Source organism: Neoarius graeffei, chromosome 10, assembly GCF_027579695.1.
Source record: "Neoarius graeffei isolate fNeoGra1 chromosome 10, fNeoGra1.pri, whole genome shotgun sequence".
Taxonomy (NCBI): Eukaryota; Metazoa; Chordata; class Actinopteri; order Siluriformes; family Ariidae; genus Neoarius; species Neoarius graeffei.
The window spans coordinates 42,625,232-42,649,842 of record NC_083578.1 but is presented as its reverse complement, the minus strand read 5'-3'; the positions used below and the strand labels follow the sequence as shown (position 1 = coordinate 42,649,842).

General features: G+C 48.7%; 1 pseudogene; it reads right to left on the bottom strand.

The window, feature by feature from the left end:
• Window positions 1-1,415: 1,415 nt before the first annotated feature.
• On the bottom strand, window positions 1,416-23,482 carry LOC132893514 (GRIP and coiled-coil domain-containing protein 1-like; annotated as a pseudogene).
• Between the last annotated feature and the right edge of the window lie 1,129 nt (window positions 23,483-24,611).

The window sequence follows — 24,611 nt, the reverse complement described above, 5'->3', positions numbered from 1 at the left end:
AGGGTCCCCGTGACTGAACTTACAAATCATGTTTTTAAGGGTTTGATTAAATCATTTGACCAACCCATCCATTTGCGGATGGTAAACACTGGTATGAATTGATTTAGTCCCCAGTAATTCATACAGTTAACGTAGTGTACATTGACATTAAGGTAGTGCCTTGATCAGTCAGGATTTATTATGCAGAAGAGTGCCTTGGCAACAATGCGTGCAGAGATATTGCGAAGAAGCATTATGACTAACACAAAGTGATACCCGCATGCAGATTGATCTAATAGCCCAACAAGACCCATGCCAATTCTTTCAAAGGGGATCTTGGTGAACAGTAATGGGCACAATGGTACGTTTGGTGTGGCTGCTGGATGTACCAACTGCCATTCACAACAAGCTGCACACCACCTGCGGACATCAACATGAATGCCTGGCCAATATAAGTGGGCCTGAGAGACAACTTAGTGTGTTGTGGCCATTTTTTTATACCAAACATTTCCTTGGCCACGCGAGGCAGAGTGTGGGGTTGTTTAGACGCGCATTCCAAAGTAAGCACACACGGAGAGTGAAATAAAACGAGATGTTGTTCCATTTATTTTCCACAGTCCAGGTGACTTTCAATGAATCCAACAAGCAAGGTAAAAAAGGTATAAACTAAGAAGGTACGCTATGCGGTCGAAAACTGTGTCCTACTCACACTCTGTCTGCGAGGCACCTGTGAGTGTTCCAATTAAATCTGTGATTCGCGCCACCAATGTGCGTCAGAGGGAGGGGTTTCACAGTACCACCCACATCACAGGTGCATTGGGCCAGACAAAGGGTGTTTAGGTCTAGGTAAGTATACATAACATAAGAGGTAAGTATATAAACAAAGAGGTAGGCATATAAACATAACAGGTAAGTATTTATAATAACTAACTAAAAATCTTTTTCTTTTACAGGTTGCCAGCAACTCAAAGCAAATTTCTATTAATCTCAAATATGGCTCTAACACACTGGCCCCTAATTGTCATGGCTACTGCAGGACAATTACTAACATTATGTACCAAAAGGAGCCATACGACACTAAATAGATGCCATGCAAGACACCTTCTCATGTTACATAATCATAATACATCAGTCCATATACAAAGGAAGCCATAAGCTACTAAAGGGAGCCAAAAGTACTAAATGAAATGCAATAAACTTCTGATGTTCTTACATCACTATACATCAGGTAATACCAAATATCAATCACAATGTTTACATTTGTTTTTGTTTTGTTTTTTTTTTACATTTTGTACTTTTTTTTTTTGTGCGCCAGTAAAGTCCTTCAGGTGAAAAAGGTCAAAAAGGTTCAAAAAAGTTGAAAAAAAGTTGAAGTCCAATGTAAATGTAGTGCAATATGGCAAAGTCTATGTATGTGCAAACAATGAATGTAAATGTGGTGCAGAATTGTGAAGCCCATGAATGCAAGTGTATGGGCTGGTGTGTGAGCACGCACAGGAATGTTAAAGGACAGCATCATCTCTTCCTGGGCGTCCACCAGCTCTGTACTTGCTGCTTCATGACCACCTGCCTTTCTTGAGGGCTGAAGTGTAAGATAGTCAGGATGGCCGTGAGCGTCTGCTGACGTTCTTTTGAGTCTTGTAGTGTGAGGAATCTAATGACATTTTTAAGGTATTCTAAATTATCACCGTCTCGACTTTGGTCATGAATCCTCTTGTCCAGCTGTGCCTGCAACTCCTCAATCTCCACTTTGTGCCTCTCTTCATTAGCAAACAATTTTCCCTGTAGTTGATGCAAGCCTTCCTCTAGCTGATGCTTCTGTTTGTGCAAAGCAGAAATTTCCACCTCGTTTTGAGCTAGCTGTTCAGCATACAGCAGTAAATTGTTTTTTGGGGGGTTGGATAGCTTTAGAGTGTGAGCAATCATCTCACAATCTTCATGCACAGAGCTGCCATTTTCAAAATCGACATCTCCTCTCTCTGCTACACCATCACTTATAACCTGTCCCTGAATGCTTTCAGCTCGTACTTTTTCCAGCTCGAGGTCCTTCTCTTCAAGTAACGCCATGGTGCGTGCCCTCTGCTTGTGCAGCTCTTCCTCAAGATGCAAGAAGTTCTCTCTGTGCTGAGCCTCTATCTTCTCTAGGTCGTGCTTATGAGCCTGATGAAGGGCTGCCAGTGCTTGTTGGTGCTCCTTAATCTGCTGTTTGTGTATCACTTTGGCTTCGTCTGACTGGACACTCAGGTTGATGTACTTTTCTTTCAGTTCAGCCAGCTGATCCCGAGCTTCCTCAAGCTTCTTGGTCTGAGCAGCGTCTTTGCCATTCTTGTTCTTTAGGACCACCTGTGCTCACACTTTGTAGCGTTCAAACTCCTCCTTTAGCTGCCGCAGCTCTTGCTGATAATACTGTACTGAAGCCTTCTCCATGTCCTGGCCTCCTGCTTCCTCCAGTATTTTCTCAATTTCCAAACTTTGTTCTGGAGATTTCTGTGCAACCAGCTGCAACAGCTTCTTCACCTTCTCCAGCTTGTCCTTCAGTGTGTTCACATCCAGGTTCATTTCATCAATGCCAAGGTCAGACGAGGTGGTCCTGGTAGTGCTGGCTGCAAGAGCTAGGGCCTTGTTTTCTGCATCCAGCTGGAGGATTTGCTCACATAGCCTCTGACCATTCTGCTGGTCCTTCTGCCTGGCCTTCTCACAGGCACCCAACAGCCCTGACAGCTCAGAAACCCGCTCCTCTAGACTTGCAACTCTCTGTTCCTCTAGCTGTGCCTGCTCCTGCAAGCAGGCTTCTGCCTGAGCAACCTTTTGAATCTCTTGTTGAAGTTGTTGGTTAAAGTGTGCCTTCAGATCAGCAATTTCTTGCTGCAGTTCCACCACCTGCTGCTCAGGCTTGTTTCTTGCAACCTCCAGATCCTGCAGGCTCATTCTCAATGTTTCACACTCCTGAGTAACCTGCTTCAGCCGCTCTTCATAATCTATCCCCTGGTCATTTTCTTGCATGGTTTCTGCAAAGGTTTTCCTGGCATCCTCCAACTTAAGTTCAGCATCCTGTCTAAGGCTCCTCTCCTCCTGCAAGAGTTTTTGGAGTTCACGAAGCATGTGGCCATGGTCATGTTGTTCTTGATCATACTGATGTTGCTGCATAATCACACGTGCTCTGCTCTCTGCAAGCTGTTCTTGTACAACCTGGAGTTCAGACTGGTGCTGCTTACGCTCCTCCTCTATTTTCTCCCAAACCTCCTCAAACTCCTGCTTCATCTTGCGCTTATCTGCTTGGAACTAGGCTTCCATGCAAGACTTTTCCTGTGTAACCGTGGCCAAAGAGGTGGTCAACGTAGATAGCTGGGACTTTAGTTGGTTCACTCGGCGATCTGATTCTGCAGTTTGTTCCACAGTTGCAGTGCTGCTAGATATGATGCCATTATCCAGTTCGCTCTTCTCTGACTGCAGAAGCATTGCATTACCTTCTCCACGACTGACCTGATCTTCATCTGCTGCAGTGCTGCTGCTAATCACGACACTTTCAACACCGGATTCAGCAGCATCCAGGCTGTCTTCACTATGAAGTGAGCCATGGTCTTCAGCATGCTCGGTGGGTGCTGGGCACTGTGCAAACACAGTCAGCACTTTCAAGCTAGCTTCCAATGCCTCCTTCTTCAGTAAGCTCTTATAGGCCTGAACGACATCTTTGAAGCGGGTCTTACTTCCATTTGCCGCTTTGATCTGAACTGGTACAATGGCCATAGCACAGTTGTTACTGGCCCCTGTTGCTGCATGATTCGCTGACACCTGAGTGCTTTCCACGGGGGTGTTTGAGTTGGTGGGCTTTGCTGAAGGCTGCTGCTGCTTGTGGTCAGCATGGTCAATGTGCAGCAGTGTGGGGTGTCTTCCTTTACATGTTTGGCATTCTAGTCTTTTCTGACAGGTTTTGCTCATGTGACCCCTTCTAAGACAGCCAAAGCAGTGACTGTTGTTTTTCAGATGTTCTACTTTCGCAACATGAGGCTCCAATGCAAACTTGGTGCAGTAAATGACTGAATGGGCATCATCACAGAAACTGCATGTTGGCAAGGTAGGTAGCTGTCTATGTTTTTGGCCCACAGTTGATGCCATAGTGGTTGCAAAGCTCTTCTTGGGAGTCTTTGAACTGGTCAGTCTTGATTTTGATATTACGCTTTTGACTGGGACAGGATCTTTGATATCCCCAAATATGGGATGCAGCAAGATGTTGGCCTGGGTCTCCAGAAATTCCATGAGTTGTCTAAATTTAATGTGAGTCCTTTTCTGTTCAGATTCATACACTATAGTGCGCCATCTTTCACACAGTTTGTATGGAACTTTTGACAACAGCAATTTCAAGTTGGATGCAACATTTAATTCATCCATGTGCTCCAGGTCGTTCATGGCGTTAAGGCATTCTCTCAGGTATAGAACATATGACTGTAATGATTTTCCATCATCAGGCTTAATGGGTGTCCAATTCAAGGCCTTTTCAATGTAGGCATTAGCTATTTTCATTTCATTGCCAAAGTGTTGTTCGAGCAGCTGTTTGGCCTCAGTGTAGCCTTGGCGAGGGTTCATGTGCATGCAGCTATGCACTAGATCTTTGGCCTGCCCTGATGTAAACTGCTCTAAAAAATAAAGCCGTTCCTGGCAATTGCTTGTTTGTCTTCAATGAGATACTTGAATGCGTGTACAAATGACTGATAAGACAGTGGATCTCCATTAAACACTGGCACTTCTCTCTGTGGCAATAATGAGAGATTTTGCTGCTGTAACATTAATTCCGTGAGCTCCTTTTGTGTTTGTAACATTATAACACTGAGATCTGTGATATTGTGACGACTAGAGTTACCATGGGGGCTAGATGAAGTAGTTGGTAATTGCTCACCTTTGCTGATGTGTTTCACCACCTTTTGCAATGGCGTCCTGGGCACTGTGGTAACGGGAGCGTATTCAATGGCAGATGCATCAGTGAAAGTGTGTTCGTTCATGTGGGGCACGTTCTGATCGTAATATTCATTCATTACGTTTCCCTGGTGTTCAGAATCCTCACACAACACTTTTAACTTGGCGTCAGCAGCATCCAGCTTTGTCTTAAGTTCTAGTTGTTCCATTTTTGATTTTAAAGCAGTTTCTTCCATCTTCAGCGCATGCAATGCAGGCAGAGCTTTGGAGCGTGCCTCCAGCACAACCTTCTCAGCCGCAGCGACTTTAACAGAAGAGGAGGAGGAGGAAGACGATTTAGTCAAGACCCAGGAAACAATGGAAACACTGTGGTCAACGAGCTCTTGCAGCTTGCGCTGTTGCGTTTTCCAAGTGTCCACATCCTTCATAAAATATTCAAAGTTCATCATTCGGGGCTCATACCACTCCACGTAATCAGTCTCCCTTTCATCTTTGCCGAGAAGATCCTGCACCTTTCCATGTGCATCTTTAAAGTCATTTAAGTATGCTACAAAGTCTTTCATAAGCAGCTCTACTTTTTCCACATCTCTGTTTTCGATAAGCAAGGCTTTAATTTCATTGCTTTTCCTCATACATGTTCCTAATTTTCCTCTTTGCGTTGCACAGAGTGAGTTTAAAAGTTCCTCTGCTTCCGTGGCACTCTGGGCTTCCATGTCAGTCATTTTAACTTAAACAATTAACTGTCCATTTTTAACAAAATAGAGGATCAAAGAATAAAGTTCTGCTGCTTTTGTGTCCGTCAAAGTAATTTCCAAAAGTTCATTCATTAATTACTCACAATGCCAGATGAAGTCTCTTCATTGCACTGTGTCCTTAAACATCGGCTCACGCAGCAAACTTTCTCCTGTCCTTGCTTCCGTATAATCCACAACGGTATCTTCCAGGTTTGTAATCCTTTGTTCCTGCGTCAATCTTTGGAGTAGTTTTCGACTAATGTTGTGGCCATTTTTTTATACCAAACATTTCCTTGGCCACGCGAGGCAGAATGTGGGGTTGTTTAGACGCGCATTCCAAAGTAAGCACACATGGAGAGTGAAATAAAACGAGATGTTGTTCCATTTATTTTCCACAGTCCGGTTGACTTTCAATGAATCCAACAAACAAGGTAAAAAAGGTATAAACTAAGAAGGTACGCTATGCGGTCTACTCACACTCTGTCTGTGAGGCACCTGTGAGTGTTCCAATTAAATCTGTGATTCGTGCCACCAATGCGCGTCAGAGGGAGGGGTTTCACAGTACCACCCACATCACAGGTGCATTGGGCCAGACAGAGGGTGTTTAGGTCCAGGTAAGTATACATAACATAAGAGGTAAGTACAGTGGTGCTTGAAAGTTTGTGAACCCTTCAGAATTTTCTATATTTCTGCATAAATATGACCTAAAATATCATCAGATTTTCACACAAGTCCTAAAAGTAGATAAAGAGAACCCAGTTAAACAAATGAGACAAAAATATTATACTTGGTCATTTATTTATTGAGGAAAATGATCCAATATTACATATCTGTGAGTGGCAAAAGTATGTGAACCTTTGCTTTCAGTATCTGGTGTGACCCCCTTGTGCAGCAATGACTGCAGCTAAATATTTCCGGTAACTGTTGATCAGTCCTGCACACCGGCTTGGAGGAATTTTAGCCCGTTCCTCCGTACAGAACAGCTTCAACTCTGGGATGTTGGTGGGTTTCCTCACATGAACTGCTTGCTTCAGGTCCTTCCACAACATTTTGATTGGATTAAGGTCAGGACTTTGACTTGGCCATTCCAAAACATTAACTTTATTCTTCTTTAACCATTCTTTAGTAGAACAACTTGTGTGCTTAGGGTCGTTGTCTTGCTGCATGACCCACCTTCTCTTGAGATTCAGTTCATGGACAGATGTCCTGATGTTTTCCTTTCGAATTCGCTGGTATAATTCAGAATTCATTGTTCCATCAATGATGGCAAGCCGTCCTGGCCCAGACGCAGCAAAACAGGCCCGAACCATGATACTACCACCACCATGTTTCACAGATGGGATAAGGTTCTTATGCTGGAATGCAGTGTTTTCCTTTCTCCAAACATAACACTTCTCATTTAAACCAAATAGTTCTATTTTGGTCTCATCCATCCACAAAATATTTTTCCAATAGCCTTCTGACTTGTCCGGGTGATCTTTATCAAACTGCAGACGAGCAGCAATGTTCTTTTTGGAGAGCAGTGGCTTGCTCCTTGCAGCCCTGCCATGCACACCATTGTTGTTCAGTGTTCTTCTGATGGTGGACTCATGAACATTAACATTAGCCAATGTGAGCGAGGCCTTCAGTTGCTTAGAAGTTACCCTGGGGTCCTTTGTGACCTCGCCGACTATTACACGCCTTGCTCTTGGAGTGATCTTTGTTGGTCGACCACTCCTGGGGAGGGTAACAATGGTCTTGAATTTCCTCCATTTGTACACAATCTGTCTGACTGTGGATTGATGGAGTCCAAACTCTTTAGAGATGGTTTTGTAACCTTTTCCAGCCTGATGAGCATCAACAATGCTTTTTCTGAGGTCCTCAGAAATCTCCTTTGTTCGTGCCATGATACACTTCCACAAACATGTGTTGTGAAGATCAGACTTTGATAGATCCCTGTTCTTTAAATAAAACAGGGTGCCCACTCACACCCGATTGTCATCCCATTGATTGAAAACATCTGACTCTAATTTCACCTTCAAACTAACTGCTAATCCTAGAGGTTCACATACTTTTGCCACTCACAGATATGTAATATTGGATCATTTTCCTCAATAAATAAATGACCAAGTATAATATTTTTGTCTCATTTGTTTAACTGGGTTCTCTTTATCTACTTTTAGGACTTGTGTGAAAATCTGATGTTTTAGGTCATATTTATGCAGAAATACAGAAAATTCTAAAGGGTTCACAAACTTTCAAGCACCACTGTATATAAACAAAGAGGTAGGCATATAAACATAACAGGTAAGTATTTATAATAACTAACTAAAAATCTTTTTCTTTTACAGGTTGCCAGCAACTCAAAGCAAATTTCTATTAATCTCAAATATGGCTCCAACATAGTGTCTTATCCTGACTTCAGTGCCCAGCCATAGGGTTATGATGAGCCATGTGGAATAAAAGTTCCCTACAGCTCTTTGGGACCAACAACTGTGTCAAATCTTCTTTCTCTGAGCATGCTGCATCACTTGGTAGAACCTATGCTGAATAATAGAAAAATACAAGAAGGAAAGAACAACGCTAGGCTGGAGGTTTTGGCCATCAACTACTCTCACTTGGGCAAATGCATGTTTCAGAGTCTCACTGCATGTCTGCTCCAATAGGAAATACCATGGATTTCCCAAAGAGAGAGAACAGGTGATGCCATCCCCACTATCCTTATCATCATGACATGGAGCTGACACTGATCACCCTAGGACTGCTTCCCCAGCCAGTGTTGCCACAGGATTCCCGCATGATGTGCTACTTCAGGACCCATCCACTACTAACTGTTTTATCAGTGTTTTAAATCCCGGATAATTTGTCCCCAGGATAAGTGGATGGGTGAGGCTTGGGCTAACTGCCACCCTGGAAGTGAATAGTGATGGGCGTTAATAATAATAATAATAATAATAATTATATAGCACCTTTCTAAAACTCAAGGTTGCTTTACCTAGGTCAGAGAAAACACCAAATAATAATAATAATAATAATAATAATGAGTTGCTAAAGAGTGGTGAGTTTATGCACTGGTGGAGAAACATTCATGAAACAGAAAGGTTTTGAGATGAGATTTGAAGAAAGGAAGAGAAGAGCAGTCATGGAGGGGTTGAGGAAGGGAATTCCAGAGCTTGGGGGCCATGGCAGTGAAGGACCTGCCACCCAGGGTATAGTCAGTAGATCTGCCATCCAGGGTAGAGACAGCAAGGAGATTATAGCTAGAAGATCTGAATGAGCGGAATGGAGTATAAGGGTGTGGCAGCAGGGGCGTAGTCAAGCGTCGGTCTGTGACTGGAGGGCGGAGTCAGGGAAGGTAAGTGGCAGAATCACTGCACCTGATGTCAGTTAACCTGTGTTTGTGTGTCTTCCCCAGTGACCACACCCTATATAAGGAGAGAAAGAGCAGAGGAAGGGAGCTCTCTCCCCAACTAGACGACTGATGTGTGTGTGTGCGCGTGTCTGTGTGGCTGGGAGATTATGATAGCACTGAAAAGTGTAAAAATAAAGAGTTTTGGGAAACTTAGTTCTGGCCTGCCATACTTCTGCACTCCACCCACCTGCTCAAAGTTTTACAGTGGTGCCAAAACCCGGAAGCCAGAGCACAGAGGAGAACAGCCCCATGGAGTCCTCCCCCTTCGCGGACCTGATCCATGCCCTCGCCATGGCCCAACAGAGCCAGCACCAGGTGCTGGTCGCCCTCCGAAAGAAGCAAGAGCAAAGGTTCGAGGCCCTGGTGCTGGCGCAACAGGAAGATCGTCAGCCGTTCCGGCACCTCCTCACATCGGCAGGGTCCACCACCTCCACTGCCACGGGCCCTCCCCACCTCACCCTAACTAAGATGGGCCTGCATGACGACCCCGAGAGCAAGCAGCAGAGGCCTGTGGCTGGCTGGGGGAACAGCATGCGATGCGCCTCCTCCCCCTGCTAACGGGCGAGGCGCAGCTACAGCTCCTCGCTGACAGCCGGCTGGTCTATGCAGACCTACACCGGGCCGTCCTCCAGCGTGTGGGGCGCACCCCAGAACAACAACGCCAGCGCTTCCGTGCTCTACGCCTAGAGGAGGTCAGCCGGCCGTTCGCGTTTGGCCAGCAACTCCGGGATGCCTGCCGGCGGTGGTTGAGGGCTGACAACCACGACGCCAAGGGAATCGTCGATCTGGTGGTACTGGAGCAGTTCATTGCCTGACTTCCCGAAGGGACCGCGGAGTGGGTCCAGTGCCATCGTCCGGCGTCGCTGGATCAGGCCATCGAGCTGGCAGAGGACCATTTGGCGGCTGTTCCAATGGCAGGACAGCAGATCTCCTCTTCTCCTCTCTCTCTCTCTCTCTCTCCCCCTCCCCTTCTGTTCCTCATCCTTGCCCCGTTCCCCCACCGTAGAGGCGGGGGCCGGCTCCACCCAAGCCGGCCCGCCGCACCCGCGGTGGCCTCCCGTTTCCCACTTCCGTGTCTGTCTCTCCCCCCCCAGGTGAGGGAGCCCCAGAGCGCTGGTGCAAAGAGAGAGCCCGGGCTGGTTTGCTGGCGCTGCGGGGAGCCGGGGCACCTCCAGCATCAGTGCTCGGTAATGGAGGTGGGTGCGGTGGTCTGGATCCCCAACGTGCCGGGGACCACCCTCGATCAGGCCGGAGCGTATTGCATACCGGTGAGTATCCAAGGGGATACGTATCAGGCTTTGGTGGACTCCGGCTGTAATCAGACCTCAATCCACCAAAGCCTGATGCAAGACGAGACATTGGGGAGAGCACAATTGGTGAAGGTGTTGTGTGTGCATGGGGATGTTCACAACTACCCTTTAGTGTCGGTCCACATTCTATTTCAAGGGGAGAAATTTAGTGTAAAGGCAGTGGTTAATCCTCGCCTTACCCACTCAATAATTTTGGGGACTGATTGGCCGGGATTTCGGGAATTAATGACTCATTTAGTGAAGAGTGGGTCCTGCCGTAGTTCAGCAGGGGGAGGTCCCGATGTGGCATTGGCAGGAGCAGCTGTCACAGAGCCATCTACATCACTGCATCAGAGTGAGGAGCAGGAGGCTCCTCCTCCCTCTCTCAGGGAATTCCTCACGGATTTCCCATTAGAGCAGTCACGAGATGAGACTCTGCGGCATGCGTTTGACCAAGTGAGAGTAAACGATGGTCAAACGCTCCAGCCAAACACCACCCTGTCCTTCCCCTATTTCTCCATTATGAAGGATAGATTATATCGAGTGACGCAGGACACTCAGACTAAGGAGCCGATCACACAACTTTTGATCCCAAAGAGCCACCGGGAATTGGTATTCCAGTCAGCTCACTTTAATCCCATGACTGGACACTTGGGGCAGGATAAGACACTAGCCCGAATAATGGCCCGGTTCTACTGGCCAGGGATTCACGGCGATGTCCATAGGTGGTGTACAGCGTGCTGCGAATGCCAGTTAGTAAATCCAGTGGCCATTCCAAAAGCGCCTTTGCGCCCACTGCCATTAATCGAGACCCCGTTCAAAAGAATTGGGATGGATCTCATCGGGCCATTAGATCGGTCAACACGAGGGTATCGCTTTATTTTAGTTCTGGTGGACTATGCAATGCGATACCCGGAAGCAGTGCCTCTTTGCAATATCTCAGCATGTAGTATTGCGGAAGCACTCTTCCACGTCATCTCCTGAGTCAGAATCCCCAAAGAGATTCTGACTGATCAAGGCACTTCATTTATGGTCACGCACACTGCGCGAACTGTATGGGTTACTGGGAATTAAGCCAATCCGCACCAGCGTTTATCACCCACAAATGGATGGTTTAGTTGAATGGTTCAATCGCATCCTCAAGAATATAATTAAAAAGTTTGTACGCAAGGATGCACGCAATTGGGATAAATGGCTCGAACCCTTTTTATTCGCAGTGCGAGAGGTCCCACAAGCCTCCACAGGGTTCTCCCCGTTCGAATTATTATATGGGCGTAAGCCGTGTGGCATCATAGATGTACTGCGGGAAAATGGGGAGGAGGGACCTTCATCGAGCAAAAATGAAATTCAATACGTTATCGACCGGCATGCAAAACTCCACACACACACCTAACCCAGGAGAATTTGCGACAGGCCCAAGAACAGCAAATCTGCCTGTACGACAGGGGTACACGCCTTAGGGAGTTCGAACCGGGAGATAAAGTACTCATACTGTTGCCTACGTCGAGCTCCAAATTGATCGCCAAGTGGCAAGGACCCTTTGAGGTCACACGGTGAGTCGGGGACATCGACTATGAGGTGAGGCGAACGGACAGGGGTGGGGCGCTACAGATTTACCACCTCAATCTGCTCAAACTTTGGAATGAGGAAGTCCCCATGGCATTGGTGTCGTTGGTTCCGGGGGAGGCGGAGCTGGGGCCGGAGGTTCAAAAGGGAACATTGACATCGCTTACCTCTCCGGTCCCCTGTGGAGACCACCTCTCCCCGACCCAACTCACGGAGGTTGCCCAGTTGCAGACCGAATTTTCGGACGTGTTCTCGCCCCTGCTCAGCCGCGTTCTCGCCCCTGCTCGGCCGCACCCGCCTCATAGAACACCACATTGGGACAGATTTGGGGGGGGGGGGGGGGGGGAGAGAAAATGCAGGTTGTTAGGTATGCCCTAAAAATAACACAAGTATTAAGTCTGTGTGGTAGGTTTGCAGAGACGAGAGTCCTGACATCAGGCATAATACACAACAATGGCATGTTAATATGGTTAAAAAATATCATGACCTGCTCTGGCTGGATGCTTGATTGGGTGATGGAAACACACTCCTCAGCAATGATGGGATGTAGATGGGACCCTTAGGGCTGGCCAAGACAATTCAGTTACATTTCACTGGGTCTGGGACATGCGACAGAATGTCTGACGGCCGATTCCCTGCAGGCTACGAGAGCCAGTCAAGGTCTCCACCCTCTCCACCAAAAGATTTCCTGTTGACTCCATGTAACTCAGAGGGACAGATTTGGGGGGAGGGGGGGAGAGAGACAGAGGGAGAGAAAACACAGGTTGTTAGGTATGCCCAATGTCACCTGAATAAGTAGGAACAGTATACATATTGCACTGAGTACAAGCAGAGACTCCGGCAACTAACTATGACAGCATAACTAAAAGGGGAGAGCCAGAAGGTAACACAGGCATGAGGGAGCCCCAGGACATAAAGCAGCCAGCCACTTCACCGTCAACAAACTCGAGTGAGCAAGCGAGTGGGGACTGACAGCATCCATACATCCCAGTTTACCAAAACACTCTGTCTGAGGACCCTCCAGATCTACTCCTTTACCTCATAAACACCATTAACAAAAGGCTTGACTACACAGATATGTTTTCAGCCTAGACTTAAATGCTGAGACTGTGTCTGATTCCCGAACATTACTTGGAAGGCTGTTCCATAACTGTGGAGCTTTGTAAGAAAAGGCTCTGCCCCCTGATGTAGCCTTCACTATACGAGGTACCAGCAGATAGCCTGCACCTTTTGATCTAAGTAGGCGTGGCAGGTCATAGAGGAGCAGAAGTTCACTCAGGTACTGTGGTGCGAGACCATTTAGTGCTTTAAAGGTCAATAGTAGTACTTTATAATCAATATGAAATTTGATTGGGAGCCAATGCAGTGTGGATAAGACAGGCGTGATGTGGTCATATTTTTTGGTTCTAGTAAGGACACTTGCTGCTGCATTTTGAACTAACTGGAGCTTGTTTATGCACTTATTGGAACATCCAGATAGTAAGGCATTACAATAATCCAACCTGGAGGTAACAAAAGCATGAACTAGTTTTTCTGCGTCACGTAGTGACATTAAATTTCTTATCTTAGCAATATTTCTGAGATGAAAGAAAGCTATTCAGGTAATGTTATCAATGTGAGTTTCGAATGAAAGACTGGGGTCAATAATTACCCCAAGGTATTTTACTGCTGCACGTGAAGAAACAGAAAGGCCATCCAGAGTTACTGTGTAATCAGAAAACTTACTTCTAGCTGTATGTGATCCTAGAACAAGTACTTCAGTTTTGTCAGAGTTAAGCAGAAGGAAATTAATAAGCATCCGGTGTCTAATGTCCTTAACACATTCCTCAATTCTATTAAGCTGGTGTCTCTCATCAGGTTTTGCAGAAACATACAACTGTGTGTCATCAGCATAACAGTGGAAACTAATACAATGTTTACGAATAATATCACCCAGAGGTAACATATATAAAGAAAAAAGCAGTGGACCCAAGACAGAACCTTGTGGAACACCAGACTTTACCTCAGTATGTCTAGAAATATCAACATACTGATAACGATCAGTTAAATAAGAGCTGAGCCAGGAGAGGGCCGTTCCCTTAACTCCCACAACATTTTCTAGTCTATCCAGAAGAATGGAGTGATCAATGGTATCAAATGCTGCACTAAGGTCAAGCAACACAAGCAGCGAGACACAGCCCTGATCAGACGCCAACAGTAGGTCGTTTACTACTTTAACCAAAGCTGTCTCTGTGCTATGATTAGGTCTAAATCCTGACTGATACATTTCATGGATGTTATTCCTATGTAAATATGAGCATAACTGCTGTGCCACAGCTTTTTCAAGGATCATAGAGATAAAGGGGAGGTTTGATATTGGCCTATAATTGGACAGCTGACAGGGATCAAGATCAGTGTAGCAGACCATGTAGGTGGGTGGAGCACAGAAGGACGGCAGGACAGGACTGTTTTAACAAAACTCTCCTTTATTTGCACTTTTCAGTTGCAAACACACTCAGACACACGCACACACATCAGCCGTCTGGTTGTGGAGAGAGTCCCTCTGCTCTCACTCTCTCTCCTTAAGAAGGGTGCGGTCACTGGGAAGACACACAAACACATCAATTAACAACAGGTGTAGTGATTCTGCCACTTAACTTCCCCGACTCCGCCCTCCTGTCACAGACCGATGCTAGACCACGCCCCCACTGCCACATACCCCCACCGCCCAACTCAGGCCGGGCAGCCATCCGGCCCGCAGCCGACTCCCCCCCCCCCCCTTGACGGGAGAGGAAGTCCGCCACGACCATCTGCGCCCCCGGCCTGTGGATCACCTTGAAGTTAAAGGGTTGGAGTGCCAGATACCAACGGGTGATCCACGCATTGGCATCCTTCATGCGGTGGAGCCACTGGAGGGGCGCGTGGTCCGAACAGAGGGTGAAAGGGCGTCCCAGCAGGTAGTACCGGAGGGCGAGGACTGCCCACTTGATCGCCAGGCACTCCTTCTCGATGGTACTGTAGCGCCCCTCACGCACCGACAGCTTGCAGCTAATGTACAAGATGGGGCAATCCTCCCCCTCCACCTGCTGGGACAAAACGGCCCCCAGCCCTCTGTCCGACGCATCCGTCTGCAACATAAAGGGGAGAGAAAAGTCAGGGGAGTGTAAAAGTGGCCCCCCACAGAGTGCAGCCTTAACCTTAGAAAAAGCCTGCTGGCATTGCTCCATCCACTGGACCGGATCTGGTGCCCCCTTTTTAGTCAGATCAGTCAGCAGGCTGGTGACGTCCGAATAATTAGGTATAAACCTACGATAATAGCCAGCCCCAGGAACTGTCTCACCCCCTTTTTGGTCTTGGCCTCAGGCAGGCCGCAATCGCTGCAGTCTTGTTAATTTGGGGATGCACCTGCCCGTTGCCCAAGTGGAAGCCCAGATACCGTACTTCCACCTGCCCAATCGCACACTTCTTCGGGTTGGCTGTGAGACCCGCCCGCCTCAGCGACCTAAGGACGGCCCTCAGGTGTTGTAGGTGCCGCAGCCAGTCATTACTATAAATAATGATATCGTCTAAGTACGCGGCCGCATAGGTGGCGTGGGGGCGGAGGACCCTGTCCATCAGCCGCTGAAACATAGCAGGCACCCCAAACAGCCCAAAAGGAAGTGTGACGAATTGGTGTAAGCCGAAAGGTGTGGAAAAGGCCGTTTTTTTCACGGGATAATGGAGTCAAGGGGATCTGCCAATAACCCTTTGTTAAATCCAGTGTCGAGTAAAAATGAGCCATGCCTAGCCGATCGAGCAACTCATCAATACGAGGCATTGGGTACGCATTGAATTTAGACACCGCGTTGACTTTTCTATAGTCCACACAGAACCGGACCGACCCGTCGGCCTTGGGTACCAAGACCACCGGGCTGTTCCAGTCACTGTGGGACTCCTCGACGATGCCCATTTCGAGCATGGCCTCGAGTTCTTCCCGAACCACCTTTTTCTTGTGTTCGGGTAACCTGTAAGGGCGGCTACGCACTACCACCCCCGGGGGCGTCTCAATGTGGTGCTCTATGAGGTTAGTGCGGCCGGGCAGGGGTGAGAACACGTCCAAAAACTCGGTCTGCAACTGGGCAACCTCCGCGAGTTGGGTCAGGGAGAGGTGGTCTCCACAGGGGACCGGAGAGGGACGTGATGCTAATGTTCCTTTTTGAACCCCCAGCCTCAGCTCTGCCTTCTCTGGAACCACAGACACCAACGCCACGGGGACCTCCTCGTTCCAGAGTTTGAGTAGGTTGAGGTGGTAAATCTGTAGCGCCCCACCCCTGTCCATTCGCTTCACCTCATAGTCGACGTCCCCGACTCGCCGTGTGACCTCAAAAGGGTCCTTGCCACTTGGCGACCAATTTAGAGCTCGATGTGGGCAACAGTACGAGTACTTTCTCTCCCGGTGCAAACTCTCTAAGGCGCGTACCCTTGTCGTATAGGCGGGTTTGCCATTCTTGGGCCTGCCGCAAATTCTCCTGGGTTAGTTGTGTGAGTGTGTGGAGTTTTGCGCGCAGGTCAATAACGTATTGAATTTCATTTTTGCTTGGTGAAGGTCCCTCCTCCCAATTTTCTCGCAGCATGTCTAAAATGCCGCGCGGCTTACGCCCATATAATAATTCAAATGGGGAGAACCCCGTGGAGGCTTGGGGGACCTCTCGCACTGCAAAGAGCAAGGGTTCGAGCCATTTATCCCAGTTACGCGTGTCCTCACTTACAAATTTCTTAATTATGTTTTTAAGGGTGCGATTAAACCGTTCCACTAAGCCGTCCGTTTGTGGGTGATAAACGCTGGTGCGGATCAGCTTAATACCTAATAACCCATACAGTTCATTCAGTGTTCATGACATAAACGAGGTGCCTTGATCAGTCAGAATCTCTTTCGGGATTCCAACTCGGGAGATGACGCGGAAGAGCGCCTCCACAATACTGTGTGCTGAGATATTGCGAAGAGGCACTGCTTCCGGGTATCGCATTGCATAGTCCACCAGAACTAATATAAAGCGGTACCCTCATGTTGACCGATCTAATGGCCCGACGAGATCCATCCCAATTCTTTCGAACGGGGTCTCGATTAACAGTAGAGGGCGCAAAGGCGCTTTTGGAATGGCCGCTGGATTTACTAACTGCCATTCGCGGCATGCCGTACACCACCTATGGACATTGCCGCGAATCCCCGGCCAATAGAATTGGGCCATTATTCGGGCTAGTGTTTTATCCTGCCCTAAGTGTCCAGCCATGGGATTAAAGTGAGCCGCCTGGAATACCAATTCCCGGCGGCTCTTCAGAATTAAAAGCTGCGTGACTCGCTCTTTAGTTTGAGTGTCCTGCGTCACTCGGTATAATCTATCCTTTATAATCGCGAAGTAGGGGAAGGACGGGGTGGCGTTCGGCTGGAGCGTTTGACCATCGATTACTCTCACTTGGTCAAAAGCATGCCGCAGAGTCTCGTCTCACGATTGCTCTAATGGGAAATCCACGAGGGATTCCCCAACAGAGAGAGGAGGAGCCGGCGGCTCCTCACTCTGGCACGGAGATGACGTAGACGGCTCTGTGACAGCTGCTCCAGCCAAAGCGACACCGGGACCTCCCCCTGTCAAATGGCAGGACCCACTCTTGACTAAGTGTCATTAAACCATGAAATCCTGGCCAATCAGTCCCCAAAATTAAAGAGTGGGTAAGGCGAGGATTAACCGCCGCCTTCACTATAAATTTTTCCCCTCTGAAAATAATGTGGACCGACACTAAAGGGTAGTTGTGAACATCCCCGTGCACACACAACACCTTCACCACTTGTGCTCCCCCCAATGCCTCGTCTTGCACCAGATTTTGGTGGATGGAGGTCTGATTACAGCCAGAATCCACCAACGCCTGATATGTATCCCCTTGGATACTCACCGGTATGCGATACGCTCCGGCCCAATCGAGGGTGGCTCCTGGCGTGTTGGGGATCCGAACCACTGCGCCCACCTCCATTATCGAGCACTGCTGTTGGAGGTGGCCCGGTTCCCCGCAGCGCCAGCAAACCGGCCCGGGCTTCCTCTCTGCACTAGTGCTCTGGAGCTCACTCACCTGAGGGGGGGGAGAGACAGACACAGAAGGGAGACACGGAAGGGCACTGCGGGTGCGGCGGGCCGGCTGAAGTGGCGCCGGCCCCCGTCTCCACGGTGGGGGAATGGGGTGAGGAGAAGACACAGGAGGAGGGGAGAGAGGAGAGAAGAGAAGTCCTGCTGCTGTCCTGCCGTCGGGACAGCCGCCAGATGATCCTCCGCCAGCTTGATTGCCTGATCCAGCGACGCCGGGCGGTGGCACTGGACCCGCTCTGTGGTTCCCGCTGGTAGACGCGCAACGAACTGTTCCAGTACCACCTGGTCGATGAGTCCCTCGGCGTCGCAGCTGTCGGCCCTCAACCACTGCCAACAGGCGTCCCGGAGTTGCTGGCCAAACGCGAACGGCCAGCCGACTTCCTCCAAGCGCAGAGTGCGGAAACGCTGATGTTGTTGCTCCAGGGTGCATCCCACCTGCTGGAGGATGGCCCGGCGAAGGTCCGCGTAGGCCAGCCGGCGGTCGGTGGGGAGCTGTAGCGCGGCCAGCTGCGCCTCTCCCATTAGCAGGGGGAGGAGGCGCGCCGCGCGCTGTTCCACCAGCCACCCCGAGGTCTCTGCTACCTGCTCAAAGAGCGTGAAGAATGCCTCGGGGTCGTCCTGTGGGCCCATCTTCGTGAGGGTGAGGGGAGAAGGGCCCGCGGCGGTGGAGATGGTGGACCCCGCTGACGCGAGGAGGTGCCGGAACGCCCGACGATCTTCCTGTTGCGCTAGCACCACGGCCTCGAACCGTTGTTCTTGCTCCTTTCGGAGGGCAAGCAGCGCCTGGTGCTGGCTCTGTTGGGCCGTGGCGAGGGCATGGATCAGGTCGGCGAAGGTGGAGGACTCCATGGGGCTGTTGTCTTCTGTGCTCGAGTCCCGGGTTTTGGCACCACTGGAGCAGACCATGTAGGTGGGTGGAGCACAGAAGGACGGCAGGACAGGACTGTTTTAACAAAACTATCCTTTATTTGCACTTTTCAGTTGCAAACACACTCAGACACACGCACACACATCAGCCGTCTGGTTGTGGAGAGAGTCCCTCTGCTCTCACTCTCTCTCTTTAAGAAGGGCGCGGTCACTGGGAAGACACACAAACACATCAATTAACAACAGGTGTAGTGATTCTGCCACTTACCTTCCCCGACTCCGCCCTCCTGTCACAGACCGACGCTAGACCACGCCCCCGCTGCCACAATCAGGTTTTTTAATCAGGGGTTTGATAACTGCTATTTTAAAGGATTTGGGTACGTACATAGCCAATCGTGGGAGAGGAATTTATTATTTTTAAAAGCGATTCAATTATTTCAGGTATTATCTGTTTGAATAGACGTGTAGGTAAGGGATCTAGTATGCAAGTTGAGGCTTTTGATGCAGAGATTAATGAAAGTAATTCAGTTTCTTTAAGGGGAGTAAAACATTCTAACTGATGATCTGATACAGTTATATGGTTAACTACAAGGTCACTTACATTGTCTGACCTTAAATTAGTAGTTTGAATTTTTTGTCCGATATTCTCAATTTTGGGATCGAGATGCTGACCTCTTCTGCTCCTCGGACGTGCTTGATCCATCTTGGTGCCCTGTGTCTGATTAGAGTCTCATCGCATTGCTCCTGTGGAGGATGGCCCCATGAGGACAGTTGAAAGTTACACCTGGAGGACGCTCTGGACTCTTACAGTAATGCTTTTATGGCTGAGGACTACAGTTGACTTGCTAACTTTAGGACTGCAGTTGTCATGAAGAGTTTTGCACTCAAGTTTCCATCAATGAAGAGTTACAACATCAACGAAACTGTGTTCATGTTAAAACTATTAATATTATAGTCTGTTGTTGCCCAAATGAGGATGGGTTCCCGTTTGAGTCTGGTTCCTCTCGAGGTTTCTTCCTCATGTCGTCTGAGGGAGTTTTTCCTTGCCACCATCGCCACAGGCTTGCTCATTGGGGATAGATTAGAGATAAAATTAGTTCATGTTTTAAGTCGTTCAAATTCTGTAAAGCTGCTTTGCGGCAATGTTTATTGTTAAAAGCGCTATACAAATAAAGACTTGACTTAACATTGAGACGCCCCCGGGGTGGTAGTGCGCAGCCGCCCTTACAGGCTGCCCGAACACAAGAAAAAGGTGGTTTGGGAAGAACTCGAGGCCATGCTCGACATGGGCATCATTGAGGAGTCCCACAGTGACTGGAGCAGCCCGGTGGTCTTGGTTCCCAAGGCCGATGGGTTTGGTCCGGTTCCGTGTAGACTATAGAAAAGTCAACGCAGTGTCTAAATTCGATGCATATCCAATGCCTCATAATGACAAGTTGCTGGATCGACTAGGCACGGCTCGCTTTTATTTGACACTGGATTTGACAAAGGGTTATTGGCAGATCCCCTTGACTCCACTATCCCGAGAAAAAACGGCCTTTTCCACACCGTTTGGCTTACACCAATTTGTCACACTTCCTTTTGGGCTGTTTGAGGCGCCCACTACGTTCCAGCGGCTTATGGACAGGGTCCTCCGCCCCCATGCCACCTATGCATCCGCATACTTAGACAACATTATAATCTATAGTAATGACTGGCCGCAGCATCTGCAACACCTGAGGGCCGTCCTTGGGTCACTGAGGCGAGTGGGTCTCACAGCCAAGCCGAAGAAGCGTGCGATTGGACAGTTGGAAGTACAGTATCTGGGCTTCCACTTGGGCAATGGGCAGGTGCGTCCCCAAATTAATAAGACAGCAGCGATTGTGGCCTGCCCGAGGCCCAAGACCAAAAAGGAGGCGAGACAGTTCCTGGGGCTGGCTGGCTACTATCGTAGGTTTATACCTAATTATTCAGACATCACCAGCCCACTGACTGATCTCATTAAATGGGGGCACCAGATCCGGTCCAGTGGATGGAGCAATGCCAGCGGGCTTTCTCTGAGGTGAAGGCTGCACTCTGTGGGGGGCCACTGTTACACTCCCCTGACTTTTCTCTCCCCTTTGTGTTGCAGATGGATGCATTGGACAGAGGGCTGGGGGCTGTTCTGTCTCAGCAGGTGGAGGGGGAGGATCACCCAGTGCTGTACATCAGCAGAAAGCTGTCGGTGCATGAGGGACGCTACAGCACGATAGAGGAGGAGTGCCTAGCCATCAAGTGGGCGGTCCTCACCCTCCGCTACTACCTGCTGGGATGCCCTTTCACCCTTTGTTCGGACCACGCGCCCCTCCATTGGCTCCACCGCATGAAGGATGCCAACGCGCAGATCACCTGTTGGTATCTGGCACTCCAGCCCTTTAACTTCAAGGTGGTCCACAGCCCGGGGGCACAGATGGTCGTGGCAGACTTCCTCTCCCGTCAGGGGGAGTCAGCTGCAGGCCGGACGGCTGCCCGGCCTGAGTCGGGCGGTGGGGGTATGTGGCAGCGGGGGCGTGGTCAAGCGGTGGTCTGTGACTGGAGGGCAGAGTCAGGGAAGGTAAGTGACAGAATCACTGCACCTGATGTCAGTTAACCTGTGTTTGTGTGTCTTCCCCAGTGATCACGCCCTATATAAGGAGAGAGAGAGCAGAGGAAGGGAGCTCTCTCCCTAACCAGACAACTGATGTGTGTGTGCACATCTGTGTGGCTGGGAGATTGTGATACCACTGAAAAGTGTAAAAATAAAGAGTTTTGGGAAACTCAGTTCTGGCCTGCCATACTTCTGTGCTCCACCCACCTGCTCAAAGTTTTACAAAGGGGTCAGGAGATCACAACTGTAAGAAGGAGCAAGGTTATGGAGAGCTTTGAAGGTGAGTAGTATGATTTTATATTTAATTCTGGACAGAACAGGTAGCCAGTGAAGCTGAGAAAGAATGGGGGTGACATGAGTAGATGGTTTGGTATGGGTGAGGAGTCTCACTGCAGAGTTCTGAATGTAAGAATAATCTTTGACAGGATTTAGTAGGGAGGCCAATGAGAAAAGCCCATTAGCAGATATTTGTGAACAGCCTCGTGTACACACACCACCTTCACCAATCATGCATTTCCCAGTGCCCCACACTGAATCAGGGTTTGGTGCATGGAGGTGTGATTACAGCCAGAATCCACAAAAGCCTGATGTGTACCCTCTTGAATTCTCACAGAGACAAGGCATATTCCTGCTTGATTGTGGGAAGCCCATGGCATAATCATGATGTGGAGCTGATCGCACTGGGACTTCCTCCCCAGCCAGTGTTGCCACAGGATTCCCCTGAGATTTGCAACAAAACTGTGTAAACTCTTCTTTCTCTGAGCGTGCTGAATCACTTGGCATAACCTATGCTTAATAATAGAAATATACAAGAAGAAAAGAACAATGCTAGGCTGGAGGTTTTGGCCATCAACTACTCTCACTTGGGCAAACACGTGTCTCAGAGTCTCATTGCACATCTGCTCCAATGAGAAATACCATGGATTTCCCAAAGAGAGATGACGGGTGATGCCATCCCCACTATCCTTATCATCATGACGTGGAGCTGACGCTGATCACCCTGGGACTGCCTCCCCAGCCAGTGTTGCCACAGGATTCCCCCATGATGTGCTACTTCAGGACCTATCCACTACTAACTGTTATATCAATGTTTTAAATCCCAGATAATCTGTCCCCAGGATAAGTGGATGGGTGAGGCTTGGGCTAACTACCACCCTGGACGTGAATAGTGATGGGCATTAGTGGATATTTGTGAACAACCCCGTGTACACACCTCACCCTCACCAATTGTGCATTTCCTAGTGCCTCACACTGAATCAGGCTTTGGTGCATGGAGGTTTGATTACAGCCAAAATCCACAAAAGCCTGACATGTACCCTCTTGAATTCTAACAGAGACAAGGCACATTCCTGCTCGATTGTGGGAAGCCCATGGCATGTCAGGAATGCAAATCAGAAGTCCTGCCTCTTTGCGGAAATCCCGATTCTGGGAAATCCCAGCCTTCTTGCTGTGCCAACATGCCTGCCCAGACTTGCTCCCAATTTTGGTGGGCACAGATCTGTAGAGAGAGATAGGAGGTTAGCAGTGGCACATACACAGAAGGAGAAAGGGTTGAAGAGACACAAGGAAAGACATGAGTGTGGGGAGAGGGTTTTGGCAGAGTTAGCCCCTGTTTCCACAGGGCTCAAGTAGGAGAGGGGTGAGGAAAGAAAGGGGGTGAGAAAGAGAGAAGCTCTGGGAGTACCTGCTTCTGGAAATGCTATCAGGTGGTCCTCAGCCAACTTGATCGTGCTGTCCAATGACGCTGGGCAGTGGCACTGGACCCATTCTGCTGTTCCTCTCAGCAGTGTAACAATGAACTGCCCTAGTGTAACCATCTCAATGATCCCCTCAATGTCGTAATCTTCCACCCCTAACCACCACCAGCAGGCATCCCGGAGCTGCTGGCCATAAGTGAACAGCAGACCAGCTTCATCCAGGGTCAGTGCGTGATGGTGTTGCTCTAGGGTGTGACCGGCATGCTGCAGGATCATGCACTTCAGGTCAGTGTACTCCAGCCTGTTATCAGTGGGCACTTGCTGGGCCACAAGCTGTGCTTCATCCATGAGAAGCAGCAATAGATGAGCCGCTTGCTGCTCATCTGGCTACCCTCACACCTCTGCCACTTGCTCAAAGAGTGCTAGGAAGGCCATGGGGTCATTATGTGGCCCCATTTTTCTGAGTGTGACATGGGGAAGCCCACTGACTCAGTGGCTGGGACACCTGCACCAAGCAGTCCTCCTGCTGGTTCTAGAAGCACCGCTCCTGTTCATGGTGAATGGCAACCAGCCCCTGGTGCTCATTTTGTTGGGTCGTGGTGAGGGCATGGATGAACTACTTGAGTGGTGAGGACTCCATGACAGAGTTTTGTCCCTCATTCCCAGGTTTCGGCACCAGTGTAACAATTCTCTGAGGTTGGACAATGAGGAACTGGGAAGCACACTTCAAAAAAGAGGTGCATTTTTAATTTAATTTGTGCTCCTTTCACTTTTCAGTGACTGCACTCCTACCATGATGGCACACAAACACACATGGGGTAAAACAGCTTGCTCTCTCGTTACTGATTATCTGTGAGACACACATTAATAGACAGCCAGTAATTAAACACAAGTATAACTCATCACATGTTCCCTGCTGGTTCAAGCAGACTGTTTGCCATTCACAGCCAACGCTCTACCACACCCTTGCTGCCACAGTTTATTTTCTGTACGTCTGGCTATCCAAATCCAATTACAACCCCGATTCCAAAAAAGTTGGAACAAAGTACAAATTGTAAATAAAAACGGAATGCAATAATTTACAAATTAAAAAAAATGATATTGTATTCACAATAGAACATAGACAACACAGGGCTCGAAATTCGCGGTGGTCTGGTCACCCGAGGCGACTTAATTTTTCATTTGGCGGGTAATTCCTGTCTCTAACCAGCCCGGCTGGCTAGTTGAAAATAAAAAATATATATGAAGTGAAGATTCAGACACACAGTCAACTAAAGCCGCCACATATTAAGCGTGTGCTGTGTCTGTGTTAGTCGATGTGTTTATCAGCAGGACGGAAAATACCGAAGAATTCCGAATCATATCGTGTACAAGTCAGGCTGTCGGTTTTTTCACTACTGCGCATGCATATAACGCATCTTGTTGAATATCGTGGTAATCACGTGTAGTATTGGACCAGGTGGGTGGAGCACAGAAG